An 18,703-nucleotide genomic window follows, 5' to 3' on the forward strand; every position below is an offset into this window, starting at 1 on the left:
AATGTTTGACGAGATAGACACAAGCAAAATATTCCTCGAATGAATTATTATGCAGACAGAAGTTCTGTGGATTATTATTGAATTATGTGGACATGATAATAGCCACCAGTTGATGTGAATGTTATATATCGAGAGAATATTTTTTGCACAGGTTATGTGTATGTTATTTTTGTGCACAAGATATGTGTACGGTTACTATGATTTATGAAAATGGTTTCGTACACGAGAAAGATGTACTGTATTTAAAAGATATAGCATGTACATTACAGGTGGGTATAGGATTCGGGCTCATTTGTACCATGCAGGATTTAAATCTTGTGGTCTATCAAAATGATGAATTTTATTATTTTATGATAAACCTATGAACTCACCAACCTTTTGGTTGACACTTTAAAGCATGTTTATTCTCATGTATGAAAGAAATCTTCCGCTGTGCATTTGCTCATATTACATGGAGTCGTTCATGGCATATAGAGGTCAGAACCTCGCAATGGGACCAACTGTTGAAGACTTCGTCCAGATGGATTAGGACGGGGCATTTCATTTGTTTCGGTCCATGTTCATCACCTCTTCTTGATTCTAATCTTGTTGAGGTATATCTAGAATCCTAACTTAATCTTGCTTTTTAATCTATTACTTTTTAATCTAATACTTTTAAGTTGGTATGATTATAAATTGATCATGAACTTGATAAAATAGCTAAAGATTATGATTATAATAAATAAGATTAAGAATGATGAATTATAAGTATTATGGGTAAGTTATTATGATATTGAACTAGTTAATTATTATGAATAAAGTGTTATGAATATAAACAATAAATAATTAGGAAGATCATAAAACTAGATAAATAAGTTAGAGATTATGATTATGAGTAAATATTATGATTGTTTATGGATAAGTAAATGGTTAAAAGATATTGAATAAGAATTGATTATGATTATTATGATTAGGGTTAAAAGATGCATGATCATAATTAGATTAATAAGTTATTATGTTAATGAGATTAAGTAGGTTAAATTGTAAATAGTAGGGTTAAGTTATGATCATGATTTATGTTATGAGGCTAAATAGATAAAGATTGTGATTAAAAGAGATAATGAAGGTTAAGGTGATGATTAATAGGAATTGTAAAAAAATAAAAAGTTATGATTTTATGTAGGAGAATAGTGATTGGTAATATTTGAGGGGTTGATTAGTAACGTAGTAATGATCATGATATACATGCATGCATGCATACGTATGTATGTACATATGTATAGGTAGGTATATGTGCGTGTATATGTAAATATATACATACGTGTATATATGTATGTATATGTACGTGTGTATGTATGAATGAATGTGCATTATGTAAGTTATATGCGATTAGTAAACATAATAATAAAAGTAATAAGTATATATATATGTATCATCTTACAATAATATATATGTAACACATACATAAGATATATACATATATAGTATAGTTATAAACATATACATAATATAATAATAAAGATTATATGTATATGTAACGTGTAGGTATGGATATATATATATATATAATACCTATATTAATGAGATTACTTAATAATTGATTAACTAAAGAATAATACTATTATTATTATTATTATTATTATTATTATTATTATTATTATTATTATTATTATTATAACTTATACACTTATCTATATAGTAACACTTAAGTACACTAAGTATAGTATCACTTATATAAACATAACTTTTCTCGAGAACGGTCACTCTTAATATAGTTTGCTATATTAATAAATAAACTTTATGTCTATTAGACATTAACTAATCGAACATAATATCTCTAGGTTGAGATCTCCGTGTTCAACACTCCGATCATATAACTTGCGTGGAATATATATCTGCTATTAAGGTGAACTTCATAGCCCCACTTTTTAACTATCTTTATATACTTGTTTTAAACTTTGGGGTGAGACACATGCTTGCTTTTAAAACTGTTTTACGCTTAGACACAAGTACCCGCAAACTGTTTAACTGTGCTGACATGCTTTGATTCATGCTAAATCCCTACCATGATATCGTTAATTACTGGAATTTGGTAAACTTAGTTATTGTGAATAGCGCTATTGAGAGTGACGTCTCTAACCATTTGACCGTTGGTCTTTGGTTACATAATAATGATTACGACACTGACAGTTCAAGGTGTCCAGGGGTAACTTTGTTTACGTTTCGATATCATAACTTCAGCATTTACCTTTTTATAACTAAATCTTGTGGTCTAAAACTATATATTAAACCTATGTTGTTCACTCAACCATTTTTGGTTGACACTTTTAAGCATGTTTTGTCTCAGGTGAAGATTGCTAAAGATTATTTGCTATTTGGACTTTGCTGCTTTTGGAGTCCGCATATATACATTCATATTATTGCATTAGAACATTAAAGTATACAATTGTAATGACTTAGTACTTTCCGCTACTTTAGTACATTGGTTATCAAATAAAACGTCTCATATAGAGTCGTTCTCGTTTTTACATACTTGTGTTGTGATATTGTGAAGTCATATTTGCCCGGCCCTATTGGGGGTACGACAACTTCACTCAAAATTAGATCCTAATCATTCATCGTGATATGATCATTTAATCTCATCCTTCCATCGCTCTAACTCCAAAATCACTGTGATAAGTCTTTCTAATTAACCTACAACTTTCTTATTACCCTCTCCATAGAATTCAAGGAAAAACATTTGGAAAAAGGGGTTCCAGAAAAAAAAAGAATTTCCCTAGGGTGTTCATATCACAATCTCTCTGATTCATGTATATCCATCGATGTGTGATCGCTCCCTTCTTCACCAATATCAAAATATCTGATCCATCTCTAAAAATTCTAGATTGAATATCGATATGAATATGAATTCAATCACATACAATTAGGGTTCGCAGGCGAATTTAATCACATACAATTAGGGTTCGCAGGGATACCAACAATAACTAGGGTTCGCACGTATAAATTAGAGAAAAATCAAGCTCTCGAAATCCATATCTTCTTCATATCATATCACGAGGTACAACAACAATTTTAGGGTTTCATCTTTTCAATTTCATTCACGATTTTTTACAAAGAAAAAAAAGCTAATGTTCTCCCCAAATGCAATCCGAATACTTTACATACGCCAAATCGTAATCTGGTTTCAACTTCTGTCGATTCATACTTTATATGACTCATGTATGGATTTTGCTAGATCGATTAAACTTTTATCGATAGAGTTAAGATATAGGATGGTTTGGATTGTGGATTCCATACCCAAACTCAATTTGTTGGATAATGATTCTTAAATTTAAATCATGGATTGTGGATGCCGATTCTTCTTCAAAATTATGTGGATAATCATCAAGATTGTATGTACTCATACTCTCTTAAACATATAAATTATTTACCTATTAATATTTATTACCGAGTATTTATTTGATTTGCGGTTTATGATTGATGTTATGAATAGTTGGTAACTTGGCAGAGCGGTGGTGCTGCAATCTTAATGCTTTTCAGGCACTTGGAAAATTTATGCTTTTGCGTTGTTGTTAGTTATTAAGTCGTACGCGTTTTTGTTAATATTATGGTTGTTGTTAATGATGTTTTCCTACAACTTTTTCCACTTATTGTTCCTATCGTTTTTTTCTGTAGGTTGTCATGTGCTCCACTGTTAGTGTTCATTCGAATTGGAATTCTATTGTTCTATTGATAAAGAAACCATGATAAAAATTGCACAAAACATATTTTAAGGTTAAAGTGTATTGCGATTGCCAAGAACCGACCAGACCGAACCCAAGTTGGTTACTGTTGCAAGTGCTGTATGAAATGGTAAGCTAAACAACACAACAACAACAACAAAACCAATATCACATGAGTGGTGTATGGGCAGGTGAGATGTAGACAATCCTTCCTCTATCCGAGAATAAAAACAAGTCATTTTTTCACCCAAAATGAAACACTCTCAAAAGTAGAGAAAGTCATCCCTCTCTCTATTCAATTAATAAAGAGATTGCTTCCGAGTGTACCTCCAGCCAATAAGTAGGAAATTTTTTTTAAATAGTAAAATAAAATTAAAAATAAAATTGAGACCCCAAGAAATGGTAGAATCAAATTTACATGGGTTTTAAATCCTACCTGGAATTCAATGAGAGCTGATAATTCCAAACATGTAATTGATAGATCCACACATAAATGTAGTTACTTTCCAGTTATACCTTCCAATATTTTGAAATGGAAAATTTGTATAACACATCATTAAGGGTAACTTAGTGAATTTGTGTGTATCTATCAAATACAAGTTTGGAAATATCAATTCACTTCAATTTAGGCTCTAAACGGTAGGCAAGACGCCAATAAATTGATGCGTGGTGTTGACTCAAAAATAGAGCCGAAAATGGTAAGCTAAACAGTATTAACTAGGGGTGTTCAAAACCGGATATCCGAAAATTCGGATATCCGAAATTCGGATATCCGAAAATTCGGATAGTGAATTTGCCCATCCGATATCCGAATCCGAAATTTCGGATATCCGAAAATCGGATATCCGAAATTTCGGATTCGGATATCGGATTATCCGAATATCCGAACTTCCAAATTCAATCCATCCATGCTCTTGCACATCACTAACTGTTTTTAAAAATATTGCACCAGTGTTTTGAATGAAAAAAGAACATGATTATCTCAACACAAACACAACACATGAATTACATAATACATAAGTCTCAACACAAACATAACAAATTCAAAAATACAAATTATCCATATTACTTTAAACCTAAGTTCAACATTCAAATTAAGAAACACAAGCATAACAACGTGGTAAAGAACGAATCTTCAATTCTTCACACTTTCCAATCATCAAAAGAACGAAAGCATCACCTGTACATAGAAATTAAAGTGATTAACTAAAGAAATCTATATATATCACAACATATGAATAAAAAGGTACTAAACATCTTATGAGACTATTAGTTCAGTAACATCTTGGCATGTTTACTTTTATATCCATTAAGTGCAATCTGGATATAGTTGGCCCATTTATCACTCATCTTCCTATCTCAACTCTGTGTTCGAACCAACAATCAAAACAACCTGTTAAAAAACCCAAATTAATTTGAAATGTTAAAAGTTGAAAAGTTCACATCTGCTATTTTTGATGATGATGGAACTTTACAGTTTACACATCAAAACAAAGATGAACGATAAAGGCTTCATCTACTATCTTTTCCAAGTTGATCACCATGGTTAACTAATAAAGTCAAAAGGGAAAATTATACAAACCCACTACCCGTCATCAAATCTGTAAAATCCAACCACAAACCCACTAATTTAGTAAAAAATATTGAATATGCATTCACTAACATTACAAAATATGCATTCACCCATCAATCGCTTTGAACTTGGGGACACTTTAACACGAGTTATAACATTCAACATTGAAATCAAATACCAATTTATCACATTAATATCATCAAATAATTGTTCCAGTAATTGATAAGAGTAATAATAATAATAATAATAATACCAAATAATATTGAATATGCATTCACTAACATTACAAAATATGCATATATTAAAATCAGATGCTGTAAAGAGCTAATGGGCTTCGTGACTTCGTGTAACGTTGTTTCAGATATGACGATTTAGATAATGAAATTAAAAGTTATTATAGATTTATAGTTACCTTAAATCGACGATGGATGCTGATTGAAGATGAAATCGCCGTAAGAGTCGAGATTCAGATCTAGGGTTTTTACTTAGTAAAGTGAATCTGTAAGAGAGAAAGAAGAGTCAGAGAGAGAAAGAAGACTTAGAAGAGTCCTTGTACAGTTGTACTTTTTCAGCTGTTTGTCACTTGTCTTTATTTATAAAATATCTAGCATTATAAATTATAATTATAAATAAAAGTGTAAAAATATTATTATTTATTAATGTATGTTTCGGATATCGGGTATCCGAATATTTTGAAAAGTTCTATCCGAAACCCGAATCCGAAAAATCGGATATCCGATTTTCGGATATCCGAAAATCCGGATATCCAATTTTTCGGATATTTTTCGGATCGGATACACGGATATTCGGATTGCGGATTCGGATTCGGATATTATGAACACCCCTAGTATTAACTTATTTATTTTCTTACCGCTAATGTGTTATGATGCATAGGCAATACATTTTTTTATTGTCATTTGTCGGTATCCTTTGTAAGATTATAAACTATTATTACTCCGTATTATTAATGTCCTACATACTAAATGTCATGGGGTTTTTGGTCGTTTTAGTTATAACGCGCTGTCGTTTTGAGTTTGTGTTCACACTACAAAGAGCCCCCAACTTTCGCGCAATTTACACATCGCCCCCTCAATTTTACACTTTTTCAGGGGTAAAAAATGTAAATATATAATTTTATTAAAATTAAAAAAACTTATTCCACCCAAATTTATAACGGGCTCCATCTTCTTACTCGGTGCGAGTTAAATTTTTCCAAGGCCACCGTTCAACTCGAAAAAATCTCACGAACCCAACGGGACTAACTATATGCGAAACGGACATCGTTAAAAAAACACTAAATAACGGGCCCTATATTCATGCTCAGTGCGAGTTAAATTTTTCCGAGACCACCTTTCAACTCGAATTAATTTTACGAACACAACGTGACTAACTATACGCGAAACGGATATCGTTAAAAAAATTAAATATTTCGGGCTAAATTACATACATATACATACACGTCCAACAAACAACCCAACCTATTAGATGTATTAAGTACCAAATAAGGTATATTCAAATTCGACCGCGCGCCGAATACAACCGCAGCAACGCGCTGTCAAATTTTTTCTAGCTCTTCCTAAAATCCATCTATCAACCATTCACTTTTAGAACACTAAAACAACAGTCACTCAAAGGGGAAATGAAACAAAATTGTTGGAAATCAGCTTTCAAGCGGAATCAATTTTTTTTTTTTTTTTTTTTTTTTTTTTTTTTTTTTTTTTTTTAAGTTAGGGATTTCAATTTTATTAGTGGGGTTTGGGTTAAGATTTCTTTTTTCTCAATCTTCAACTGAGATCCCTAATGTTTCTGATGATAACATTAACACCACTGTTGTTGATATTGATGATTCTCCTAAAGATTTGAACCTAATTCACTATGAAGGTACAATTTTTAGGTTTTTTCTTTGTGTGGTTTTGCATTAGAAATGGGTTTATTTTGTTCTTTTTGTTTGTGTAATGCTTGCAATTGATGATACAATGCACTGAAAGTAGAATTTCATCATAAAGGTAGAATTTTTTGGATCTTTATTTTATGGTTTTGTAATAGATATGGATAAGATATGGATTATGATTTTTGGGTTGTAATCTTTAAACCTAATTAACCATAAAGGTACAATTTTTAGGTTTCACTTTGTGTGGTTTGCATTAAAAATGGGTTTATGCATATTGTTCTTTTTGTTTGTGTAATGCTTGCAATTGATGATAAAAAGCACTGAAAGTATAATTTAATCATAAAGGTACAGTTTTTTAGATCTTTATTTATGATTTTGTAATAGATATAGATAAGATATGGATTATGATTTGTGGGTTGTTATCATTGATGTTGGATATTGAATAATGTTTGTAATTGATTATAATTCTCAATGGAAGTACATTTTTCATCTATAAAGGTAAAACTTTTATTGCTGGGATTATTATTATTATTTCATGATCTGTTTTATTTGTAGTTTTTATCTGCATTTACTTGTGTTTTTGTTATTCAAATTTGAGTTTAGTTATGTGAGATTAGTACTATGTACTGAAAGTTGACAAATTTTTTTTATCAATCTGATATAAGATTTAAGATTTAATATTATGTTATTGATTTCGTTGAAAACTGAAACCGAATGTATATTGTGAAGGTAATGGATCTGAAAAATGTGATTTGTTTGACGGTGAATGGCTAACGAATCCAGGTAGTCTAGCTTATACGAATAACACGTGTAGATAGATTGAAAGTCATCAAAATTGTATGGGAAATGGGAGGCCAGACACTGGATATATGTACTGGAAATGGAAGCCTAAAGCTCGTGAATTGCCTCGCTTTGATGCGAAGAAATTTCTTGAAATGATGAGGTGATTCGATAACACCATATGTCTTTTATCTAGGAATCATCTTCCGTCCTTCATTTGTCTTTTATCTCAGGTAAAGTTTCAAACTTTAATCATTTTATATGTTGCATTTCTTAATTGTAGCAGTTGACATTGGTTTGACATTGGTTTCAGGTCAAGAATTATGTGTCTTTGGTGATCTTGTTTCTTATATGGTGTTAAATGTCATTTTGAGTCATGTTAAATTGGTATGCATTATTAATTTAACCTAGAAGAAAGATCAATATAATGATATGTGTATTGAAATACTAAGCTAAATGAATTGTCCCAACATATATTTGTTCATTTTTAAGGCGTGTTTAGATGAGCATGTGAAAGCGATAGTCTAATATCATATTAAGTTATGTAAGACATTGTGTTTGCATGGGCTCCTTTAACAACAAACAAAAAACAACAAAAACCTAATACCACATAAGTGGTGTATGAGTAGGTGAGATGTCGACAATCTTTCTCCTATCCGAGAATAAAAACAAGTCATTTCTCCGCCTAGAGTGAAAACACTCTCAAAAGTAGAGAAAGTCATCCCTCTCTATATTCGACGGATACATAGATTGCTTCCGAGTGGACCTCCGACCAATATGTAGGAATTTTTATTAAAAAAATTAAATAAAGTTAAAAATAAAATTGAGACGCCATGAAATGGTAAATCAAATTTTCATTGGTTTTAAATCCTGCCTGAAATTTAATTTAGGCTCTAAGAGTCAGTCAAGTCACCAATAAATCGACGCTTTCTGTCGACTCAATAACTAGAGCCGAAAAAACCGTTTGCAAACTTGCGATTAATCCGATGAACTCGGCCACCTGTGTCGATGATTATCTTGGTAACCGGGTTCATATATCTAGTTCGGGGAACAACAATTTTGTACGATTTGTTGACCCCGTGGGCTCGGGTAGGCGGCAATTAGGTTGCACGAAGCGGTGAATAATAATTATGACATAACAATCGAGAAATGGATCGAGTCGTGGTTAAGGAGCCCGGTGATATGTAGACCTGGCAAACAAGACCCAAAGTTTCAAAATGGGTTCATTGGGTTTACTTAAAGACCCAAATGGGTCCAAGCATATAATATAATATATAAAATTACATGAAAACCCAAATGGGTCCAATCACATAATAAAAAATTACTTAAAGACCCAAATGGGTTTACTTCAAAAGATTCGATTTCAACACACGATTTCGACGTGCGTTTTATGAAGCACGTTTTTGGGCCGTTTTCGGGGTGCGTTTACGAGGCGCGTTTTCGGAACTCATTTTCAGGGCGCGTTCCGGCCCTTGCTTTTCGGCGAACTTTTTCAGCGAGCGTTTTCAGAGCGCGTTTCTGGGCCCTTTTTCGGGCCGCGTTTTCGACGGGCGTTTTTGGTGTGCGTTTGTCGAAGAGCGTTTTCGGCCCGCGTTTTTTGGGCCCATGTTTTCGGGGCGTGTTTTTGGCAGGCGTTTTTGGCGTGCGCTTTCGGCTTTCGACGCTCCTTTTCTGGGCGCTTTTTCGGGGCGTGTTTTCGGGACGCAGTTTTCTTCGCCCTTTTTCGGCTCGCGTTTTCTGCGCGCTTTTTCGGAGCGCGTTTTTGTGGCCCGTTTTTCGGCGGTCATTATTTACACGCATTTTCGATCAACATTTTCTACACGCAATTTTCGACGCATTTTTTAGGTGTGTTTTCGACGCACGTGTTCGGGGCGCGTGTTCGGAAGAGATACATAAAAAAATACAAACAAGAACATTTTTACTTGCTCGACCCAACCGACCTGGGTCTCGACCCAACCTGTTCGACCCATTTTAATTCCCACCCATCACCCGTTTTGACCCAAACCCATTTGTTCTTTGACCCAACTCGACCCATCTCGACCCGTTTGCCAGATATAGTGATGTAAAATGGATGTACAACTAGTGATAGAGAACCCACGTACTCACACGCCACTTCAGCCCAATGAAGGGCAACCCAAAGAATGGAATTTTTACAAGAGAAGGGACACGTAGCAAAAGTAGCATACTGGAATTGTGTTAGTGGTAACGTCACAAATTCTGTTACATTGTGAATTCATTGCCTAGGCAACAAGTGATCATAAACATAGTGTTTTTATAGTTCTATATATTGTGAATTTACGGTATTCAAAATAATACTCAAGCTTTTTTTACACTAACCGAATTTGTTAAATTTCCTCTCTTTCTCCCACGTCATTTTCTCTCGCATAATATTCTCTCTCTCTCTAAAATTTTAACACTAAATCACAATATTTATATGGAATCAATGAATAAAATGTGATTCAGACATAATCACAACTAAATAAACGGTTCTTACGTCATCAAAGTCGTGATTATATCAAGTGATTTAGTTGTGATTATGATATCAGTCACATTTTATTCATTGATTTCACATAGATATTGTGATTTGGTGTTAAAATTTTAGAGAAAGAGAGAGAGAGTGAATATTATGAGAGAGAAAATGACGAGGGAGAAAGAGATAGAAAACGTAACAAATTCGGTTAGTGTAATAAACGCTGTGAGTATTATTTCGAATACCGTAAATTCACAATATATAGAACTATAGAAGCACTATGGTTACGATCACTTGCTGCCCAAGCAATGAATTCACAATGTAACAGAATTTGTGACGTTACCACTAACAGAATTCCAGTATGTTACTCTTGCCACGTGTCCATTCCTCTTGTAAAGATTCCCTTCTTTGGGTTGCCCTTCATTGGGCTGAAGTGACTTGTGAGTACGTGTCCCTTTCTCTTGTAAAGATTCCCTTCTTTGGGTTGCCCTTCATTTGGCTGAAGGGACTTGTGAGTACGTGGGTTCTCTATCACTAGCTGTACATCCATTTTACGTATCATCGGGCTCCTTAACCACGACTTGATCCATTTCTCGATTGTTGTGTCATAATTATTATTCACCGCTTCGTGCAACCTAATTATCGCCCACCCGAGCCCACGGGGTCAACAAATCGTACACAATTGTTATTCCCTGAACTAGATATATGAACCGGGTTACCAAAATAATCATTGACACGGGTGGCCGGGTTCATTGGATTAATCGCAAGTTTGCAAACGGTTTTTTCGTTGTCGGGTAATTCTCTCGTTCGCGTCACACATCTCAATAAAAGCGCGCACACTTCTTGTAATTAAGCTCGAGACAATATTCGTATTGCATTCAAAGTTTACTTTGAGTCTAGCTACACAAGCTGACGAGAAATGGAAGAATCTTTGTTTAAGGAACTTGCATGGTAGATTCATTTCGTGCAACAAATTTTTCGTGATTAGTATACGGGAGATCTATAATTAACAGGGTCAGTGCATTTGCGTATAGGAGGATGCGATATGGAATAACCATCGGGTTCCTTGATCAAGTTGAACATTTTGCTCCAAGTTGCTACCCATGAAGCGCCAAAAAGACGTTTCATCGGCTAAAACAGGGTTAGCCGAGGCACCTAGGAGTCAGGCACCGACCAAGATTCCTTCGACAAGCTCAGTGAATTGAATGGACAACAATGGTAATGTGTGTCCATTATGGTTAATGGCGTTAGTAAGATTGAAAAATGAATGAACAACCGATCGAGGGTACGTACGTCGATGTTATGATATCGTCCAGAGTTGCTTCAGAAGTCGCGTGGATAAACTTTACTCCCGGGCTGTTTTCGGGATCTATGTAGTTAACGTCGTCTTGCTTTTGGATCACTAATCGGGCTGCGAGTGGGTAAAAATGAGTAAGGGTATAGTACCGTAGTGTGTGTGACGAAGGTACGTGATCAATCCTGATTTTGACCAAGTTTGACTTTGACCGATTTTGTCCGAGTTTTGACTGATTTTTGAAGTAATCCTGATTTTATGCTGAGTTTTGACCGTTTTTGGAGTAATCCTGGGTGATTTTTGACTGAGTTTGACCAAATTTGACCGAGTATTCGCTGAGTAATCCCTGAGTTGACCAAATTTAACCGAGTACTCTTTCATTGACATAATAAATAGTCAACTCTGTTTGCTCTGTATATGGTTAGATTCTTTGTATCGATTGTACTTGTTGATCTTTGAATCCGTTCTAATGTTATTAAATTTTTTTTTTGCCAAAATAAATGTGGTTAGTATGGTTTATTGTAAAGTGTATTTTGCTATTGGGGAACTATTCTAATGCAAATTTATATTTTAAACAGGTGGTTCCTTTGATAGCGCTTGCGTTTGTGTCATATGAGGTGGTTAAAGATCTCCTTGGAGTGGAGATGAGGATATCTGATTGAAAAACATCTTAATAAATAATAATAATTAATAATTGTTATCTTTGAATGAATACAACTATTTTTGCTCGCAAAAGAGAAATAGGCAGTAAAAACTGTGGAGGTCGTAATTTTTTGTTGTTCTCTACTCTCTTTCAGTTATCTGAAGAGATTTAGAAGTTGTTACTGTTGATAGAGTAGACCCCGGTATGTACCGATGCCTACACATTCTCTTTATGTTGTGGTTATTGGGTGTTGTAATTTATGTCACACCAACACCACCAAAAAGGATATTTCAAAGAGCTATTGAGTTGTTTGATCAGTATTATCATGAATTATGATTATGATAAATAAATTATTTAAACAGGGTATTAAATTACTTTCTGTTTGTTATTCGTTTGTGGCTTGCTATTGAGTTGTTTGATCAGTATTATCATGAATTATGATTATGATAAATAAATTATTTAAACAGCCGAGGCGAGAATCACTGGTAAGGGTTGGCCCGGAGCTCTGCGGTTGATCCGTTGGGTAGGAATGTCATTAATGGCTTTCGAGATGAGGCAGCCAGCCACTCTTCCTGGGTAATGCGCCCAAGAAACTGTGCATGTGTCACTGTTCCGGTTGTTGGGAACGGTCATGGTGTAGCCTGTGCAGAAGATGAGTGAGATGTATCCCGCCGTGGGATACAACACTGCCCAACACGCCCCCTCACATCGAGACGTGCACACATGGGTTCCCAACATCACACATTTGGCTCGTTTGGCTCTGATACCATAATGAGTTTAATAGACTTGAGCCCAATCAACCCCAAAAGTTAACTCAAAGAGATTGGGAATCCAAGCTATTATAAACTATTTAATTTTTACTACCACGGTCGATGTGGGATACAACACTGCCCAACAATTTTTGAATACCAACAGCCAATCAAATTTGTTAAAATTAAATCACTTTAATCAAATAAGAAATCGTTTACACGAATTGGTTTTCCACTAATAACTTATAGATGAACAAGTGAAAAGTAACAATCTTAGCTCTCAACAATGATCTCAAAGAAAATTCAATAACTTACTGTAAATAAACACATTGATTCATCAATACATAATATGAAGTTATTAAAAGTTATCTGTTAAAAGAACTTATAGATAAAATGGACTCTAAGGGGAACTTCCACTATTACTAATTGTTTTTTAAAGGAAAAATTGACTCTTTGATAAATAAATAGTGAATTCCATCGTTTCTATGGTTACTTCTTAAATGGTGAGGTGAGCGTATATTATATGACATGTACGATCCTATTAATAAGTATGATAGAAAGTCAAGTAAAATTAATTTGATAAGCATTAAAATCAAAGACAATGTTGCAGCGATGAGAAGAATTGCGGGTGATTTATACAAAAGAATTAACAGCAGCCTGGAGATCGAAGATAGAGAAGTGCGTCGTCGTATAGAATTAAACGGTTGTTGTAATTGGATCGATTTTGTTTGTAACCTTGTAAGGCCCAATTTTGGCCGTTGATTTCTGGGCGGGCTTATAACCTGGGCCAAGTATTGTAAATAAATACAATTTATTTTGTTAATTACTCCGTATACATAATAATTTTTATTAAATCAAGAACTCAAGAGTACATTACAAATTGGGAATAATCCCGACTCACCCAAAAGAGAACGCACATATCTACAAATGAAAGGAGGCAATAGCTGATACGAAGGGAGTATCCAACAAATATCTCCTATCCCAAAAAACATCGCACCAATTTACAAAAAGAAACTTAGATTATAAAACATCGTTTCTATGGTTACTTCTTAAACGGTGAGGTGAGCGTATATTATATGACATGTTGTTGGGGTATACGATCCTATTAATAAGTATGATAGAAAGTCAAGTCAAATTAAATTGATGAGCATTAAAATCAAAGACAATGTTGCAGCGATGAGAAGAATTGCGGGTGATTTATACAAAAGAATTAACAGCAGCCTGGAGTCCGAAGATAGAGAAGTGCGACGTCGTATAGAATTAAACGGTTGTTGTAATTGGATCGATTTTGTTTGTAACCTTGTAAGGCCCAATTGTGGCCGTTGATTTCTGGGCGGTTGTTAATTACTCCGTATACATAATAATTCGTTTCCCCAATCAAGCCACCTGGATCACCATGGCGGCTTTATCGTCCAAAATGAATGTTCTCAAATCAGTTTGTTTTACTCTCCGACGACGGACCATGTCAATTACGACGAGTGACAAGGGGAAAATGAATATCGATTGTGCCAAAATTAGTACTTCCGTTGCCAACCTGCAAGGGTGCATTAATTTTATTTTAATTTTCTTTTGTCTATCTCTCTCTCTTTTTTTTTTTTAATATTTAATTAGTCCCAAATTATTTTTCTGATAATTAACATGTACTTGAAGAATGAGTTAAATTACCAGTTAGTTAGTTGATTGAAGGAGGAGGTTTAATTTATTGAGTTGCAGGTTTGGTATGGTGAAGTTTTTGTGTTTGTACCCGACTGAAATAGAAACAGTAAACAATTGCAGCAGTTTATTTACGGTTTGTGTTGATGTTGGTGTTCAGATGGTTGTTGGAGGGTTCGAAGGTGATCAATGGGTGATGTACGTATATATATTATCATGTATATATAGAAGGAGATGATGATTGATGGGTTGTTTTTTGTGGTTGTGATGGTAGCTCTTTACCAAGCTAACAGAAAGATGAAAGAAAGATGATTAAGAAGGAAGAGAGAAGGTGGTGTTTGCGAGGGTGACGGTTGCACATGGTGGAAGTGGTTGTGGAGCTCAATGGCAGTTCTAGGTGGTGGTGTTGGTTCGATGTGTGTGGTGTTCTAATGGAAAGAAAACAGTAGTGAAACCGTAGCACAAAAATGGTGGTGTTTGTTGTTCACGTCAAAACAGCAGGCAGGAACACTAAGTGGTTCAAAGTGGTGGTTTATGATGGTTGTATGGTTCGGTTGTGGGTTTCGGTGGTCGACAAAAACGATACAGGAAACAGATTATTAGTAGCAACAATGATGATGTTTAATGTTTGGTTTGTTGTGATGATTTCATCGAGTAAAAAAAAAAAGAAAGAGAGATTTATATATATATAAAGAGAGAGAGTGGGATGAAGATGGTGTTGCGATGGTGATTCATGGTGTATGGTTATGGTGTCCATAGGCGGGTGCGGTGAGAATTATCGAGCAACAAAAATCATGTTGGTGTGTTCGATTGTGATTGTGATTGAGCAAGATGGTTTGGGTTTTGGTTGCAACTCGAATAGAAACTGGAGTACACAGAAGCACTAGTTTTGATGGTGGTTGTGATGGGTTCAAGAAGAATGGTTGTTCTTGGTTTCCATATACATATATGCATATGCTATATATAAGTAGATATAAGAAGATAGTTGATAACCTTGGGGCCACCAGGACTTCCAATGAAGCAAGAGGTCACGGGTTCGATTCCCTTCAAGGCAAATACCTTGGGGCGAGCTCCATTTAGTGACTGATTGACTAGAGGATGCTTTGCCTGGTAACGGTGGAGGCCTGGCTTGCCGTTTACCCGGGGTTTACCAACTAGAGGGGAGCCATTATGGCTCGTCACTAAGGGGGTTCCTCGTAAAAAAAAAAAAAAGAAGATAGTTGATGTAAGAGAACAAAAACAGTGAGCATAATTATTATATAATTTTTGATAATAATATCTAACAATCATTTACAGGAAACGTGCAATATTCACAGTATCTTCTACCGAAAGTTGGTACGGACAAGATTTCGTACTCTGTTGTTAATCACTGACGGATAAAAGTGTTCAGAAAAATCCCATATTTTTAAATTAACTATATTTATTTATTTTGATCATTATGGTATAAAATTCGATCCTTAATTTGTTAAATAAAAATTACATTAACTGTCCTTCTCATTTATGGGTAAAATATAAAAAGTGTTAAAATTAAATAATTAGATCTTAAATATACTTTTAATAAGCCTATAACTTATATAACTCATTTTCGGATCACCTTTTATTTTAAAATCATATAAGTTCGTTTTTAACTTGATTAATAACCATCAAGATGGTAAACGAGTGCTACGAGCGTTTATTAAATAAATTCTAAATTATATATATTCAATGTACTTTTCATATATAGATAGATTTATAGTAATGTCATGTATTATTTTATTTACACAAATAAACTAACTCATATAAGTTTCTATTTCAAATTAATATATATATATATATATATATATATATATATATATATATATATATATATATATATATATATATATATATATATACAGATAGTGGTTCGTGAATCGTCGGAAATAATCGAAGGTCAAATAGATATCTGAAACAGTTCAAAATTTTTGAGACTCAACATTACAGACTTTGCTTATCGTGTCGAAAACATTCAACGATTAAGTTTAAATTTGCTCGGAAATTTCCGGGTCGTCACACTGCGAGTGGGTAAAAAAAGGGTATAGTACTGGAGAGTGTGTGACGAAGGTACGTGATCAATCCTGATTTTATGCTGAGTTTTGACTGTTTTTCGGAGTAATCCCGAGTTTTGTCCGAGTTTGACCAAGTTTGACTTTGACCGATTATGTCCGAGTTTTGACTGATTTTTTAAGTAATCCTGATTTTATGCTGAGTTTTGACCATTTTTGGAGTAATCCTGGGTGATTTTTGACTGAGTTTGACCGAGTATTCGCTGAGTAATCCCTGAGTTGACCAAATTTAACCGAGTACTCTTTCATTGACATAATAAATAGCCAACTTTGTTTGCTCTGTATATGGTTAGATTCTTTGTATCGATTGTACTTGTTGATTTTTGAATCCGTTCTAATGTTATTAAGTTTTTTTATGCCAATATAAATGTGGTTAGTATGGTTTATTGTAAAGTGTATTTTGCTATTGGGGAACTATTCTAATGCAAATTTATATTTTAAACAGGTGGTTCCTTCGATAGTGCTTGCGTTTGTGTCATATGAGGTGGTTAAAGATCTCCTTGGAGTGGAGATAGGATATCTGATTGAAAAACATCTTAATAATCAGGGGTGAGCAAAAAACCGCATTAACCAAACCGTAACCATATTAGCCGTTAAATCCGCACCGAATTAACCGCACCGAATGTATAACCGTGGGTATGGGTAACGTTTTTGGATTAACCGCATTTTGTGAGTTGGTTATGAAAATGAAATGTACCCGCACCATTTTAACCACAATCGCACCGTTTAATACTATAGATATAATTTTTTCTTTTACATGAGGGTCAAATAATAAAGCACATAGACTTATATGTAACATTAAACTTAATATTGGAAAAGATAAACACAATCAAATAGAATCCCCACTGTATCACGTCTTTAGGGAATTAGTCAGTTACGGCATTACGCTACGCCTCCTAGAGTTCCGGTTTCACGTCATTGATGACTCTTGGATGGATGAAGATTGAAGTTTGAAGAAATTTCAACTCTTTTAAAACTCTACTTGAATTTGCATTTTTTCTAGTTATTATCGTTTTATGCATTAATTTGGAGTCTACTTTTTATTTCGGGTTTTAAATATGAGACGCAGATTACTTTCAATGGTTTATTGTTTTTTCTACAGCGTTAGACATAAACTCTTGATTTTTTTTTTTTTGTGCTCCAAATGGTTAACCAGATTAACCGTTTTATTTCAACTAATTAACCGATTTAACCATTTATAAAAAAATCGATTAACCACAATATTGGTTATGGGTGTGAGTTTCGCACTTAACCGCCCCAACCCGCCCCATGATTACCCCTATTAATAATAATTAAATTTTTTTTTTTTTTTTTTTTTTGAAAAGCCATGAATATTATTAATAAGAAGGAGAAATAAGCAGTAAAAAGAGAAATAGGCAGTAAAAACTAGGGAGGTCGTAATTTTTTGTTGTTCTCTACTCTCTTTCAGTTGTCTCTTTACTCATTTGAAGAGATTTAGAAGTTGTTATTGTTGATAGAGTAGACCCCGGTATGTACCGATGCCTACACATTCTCTTTATGTTGTGGTTATTGGGTGTTGTAATTTATGTCACACCAACACCACCAAAAAGGATATTTCAAAGAGCTATTGAGTTGTTTGATCAGTATTATCATGAATTATGATTATGATAAATAAATTATTTAAACAGGGTATTAGATTACTTTCTGTTGGTTATTCATTTGTGGCTTGCTTTTGGATCAATAAATTTGTTCACAGTAGTAGTAGTTCTAGAAAAGGAAATCCTCCTTCATGGCTTCATATATCTCTCATTTTGAATTATGTAAAAACTACAGATTCTTATTCATTTTTCATTTTTACCATAATAACAATGTATATGTATATGTGTATGTGTATTCTACTAATT

The 18,703-nt window shown here is 33.9% G+C and overlaps 1 long non-coding RNA gene and 1 pseudogene across 1 annotated transcript; one reads left to right on the forward strand and one right to left on the reverse strand.

The window, feature by feature from the left end:
- The first annotated feature begins 7,174 nt into the window (after window positions 1-7,174).
- LOC139846681 (uncharacterized) lies at window positions 7,175-17,909 on the forward strand. Its single transcript, XR_011759143.1, has 3 exons — window positions 7,175-8,178; window positions 17,284-17,387; window positions 17,701-17,909. It is a non-coding gene; the product is annotated as an uncharacterized lncRNA (long non-coding RNA).
- On the reverse strand, window positions 10,780-12,090 carry LOC139847234 (protein ENHANCED PSEUDOMONAS SUSCEPTIBILITY 1-like; annotated as a pseudogene).
- Window positions 17,910-18,703: the final 794 nt, after the last annotated feature.

This window comes from Rutidosis leptorrhynchoides, chromosome 5, assembly GCF_046630445.1.
Source record: "Rutidosis leptorrhynchoides isolate AG116_Rl617_1_P2 chromosome 5, CSIRO_AGI_Rlap_v1, whole genome shotgun sequence".
Lineage (NCBI taxonomy): Eukaryota > Viridiplantae > Streptophyta > Magnoliopsida > Asterales > Asteraceae > Rutidosis > Rutidosis leptorrhynchoides.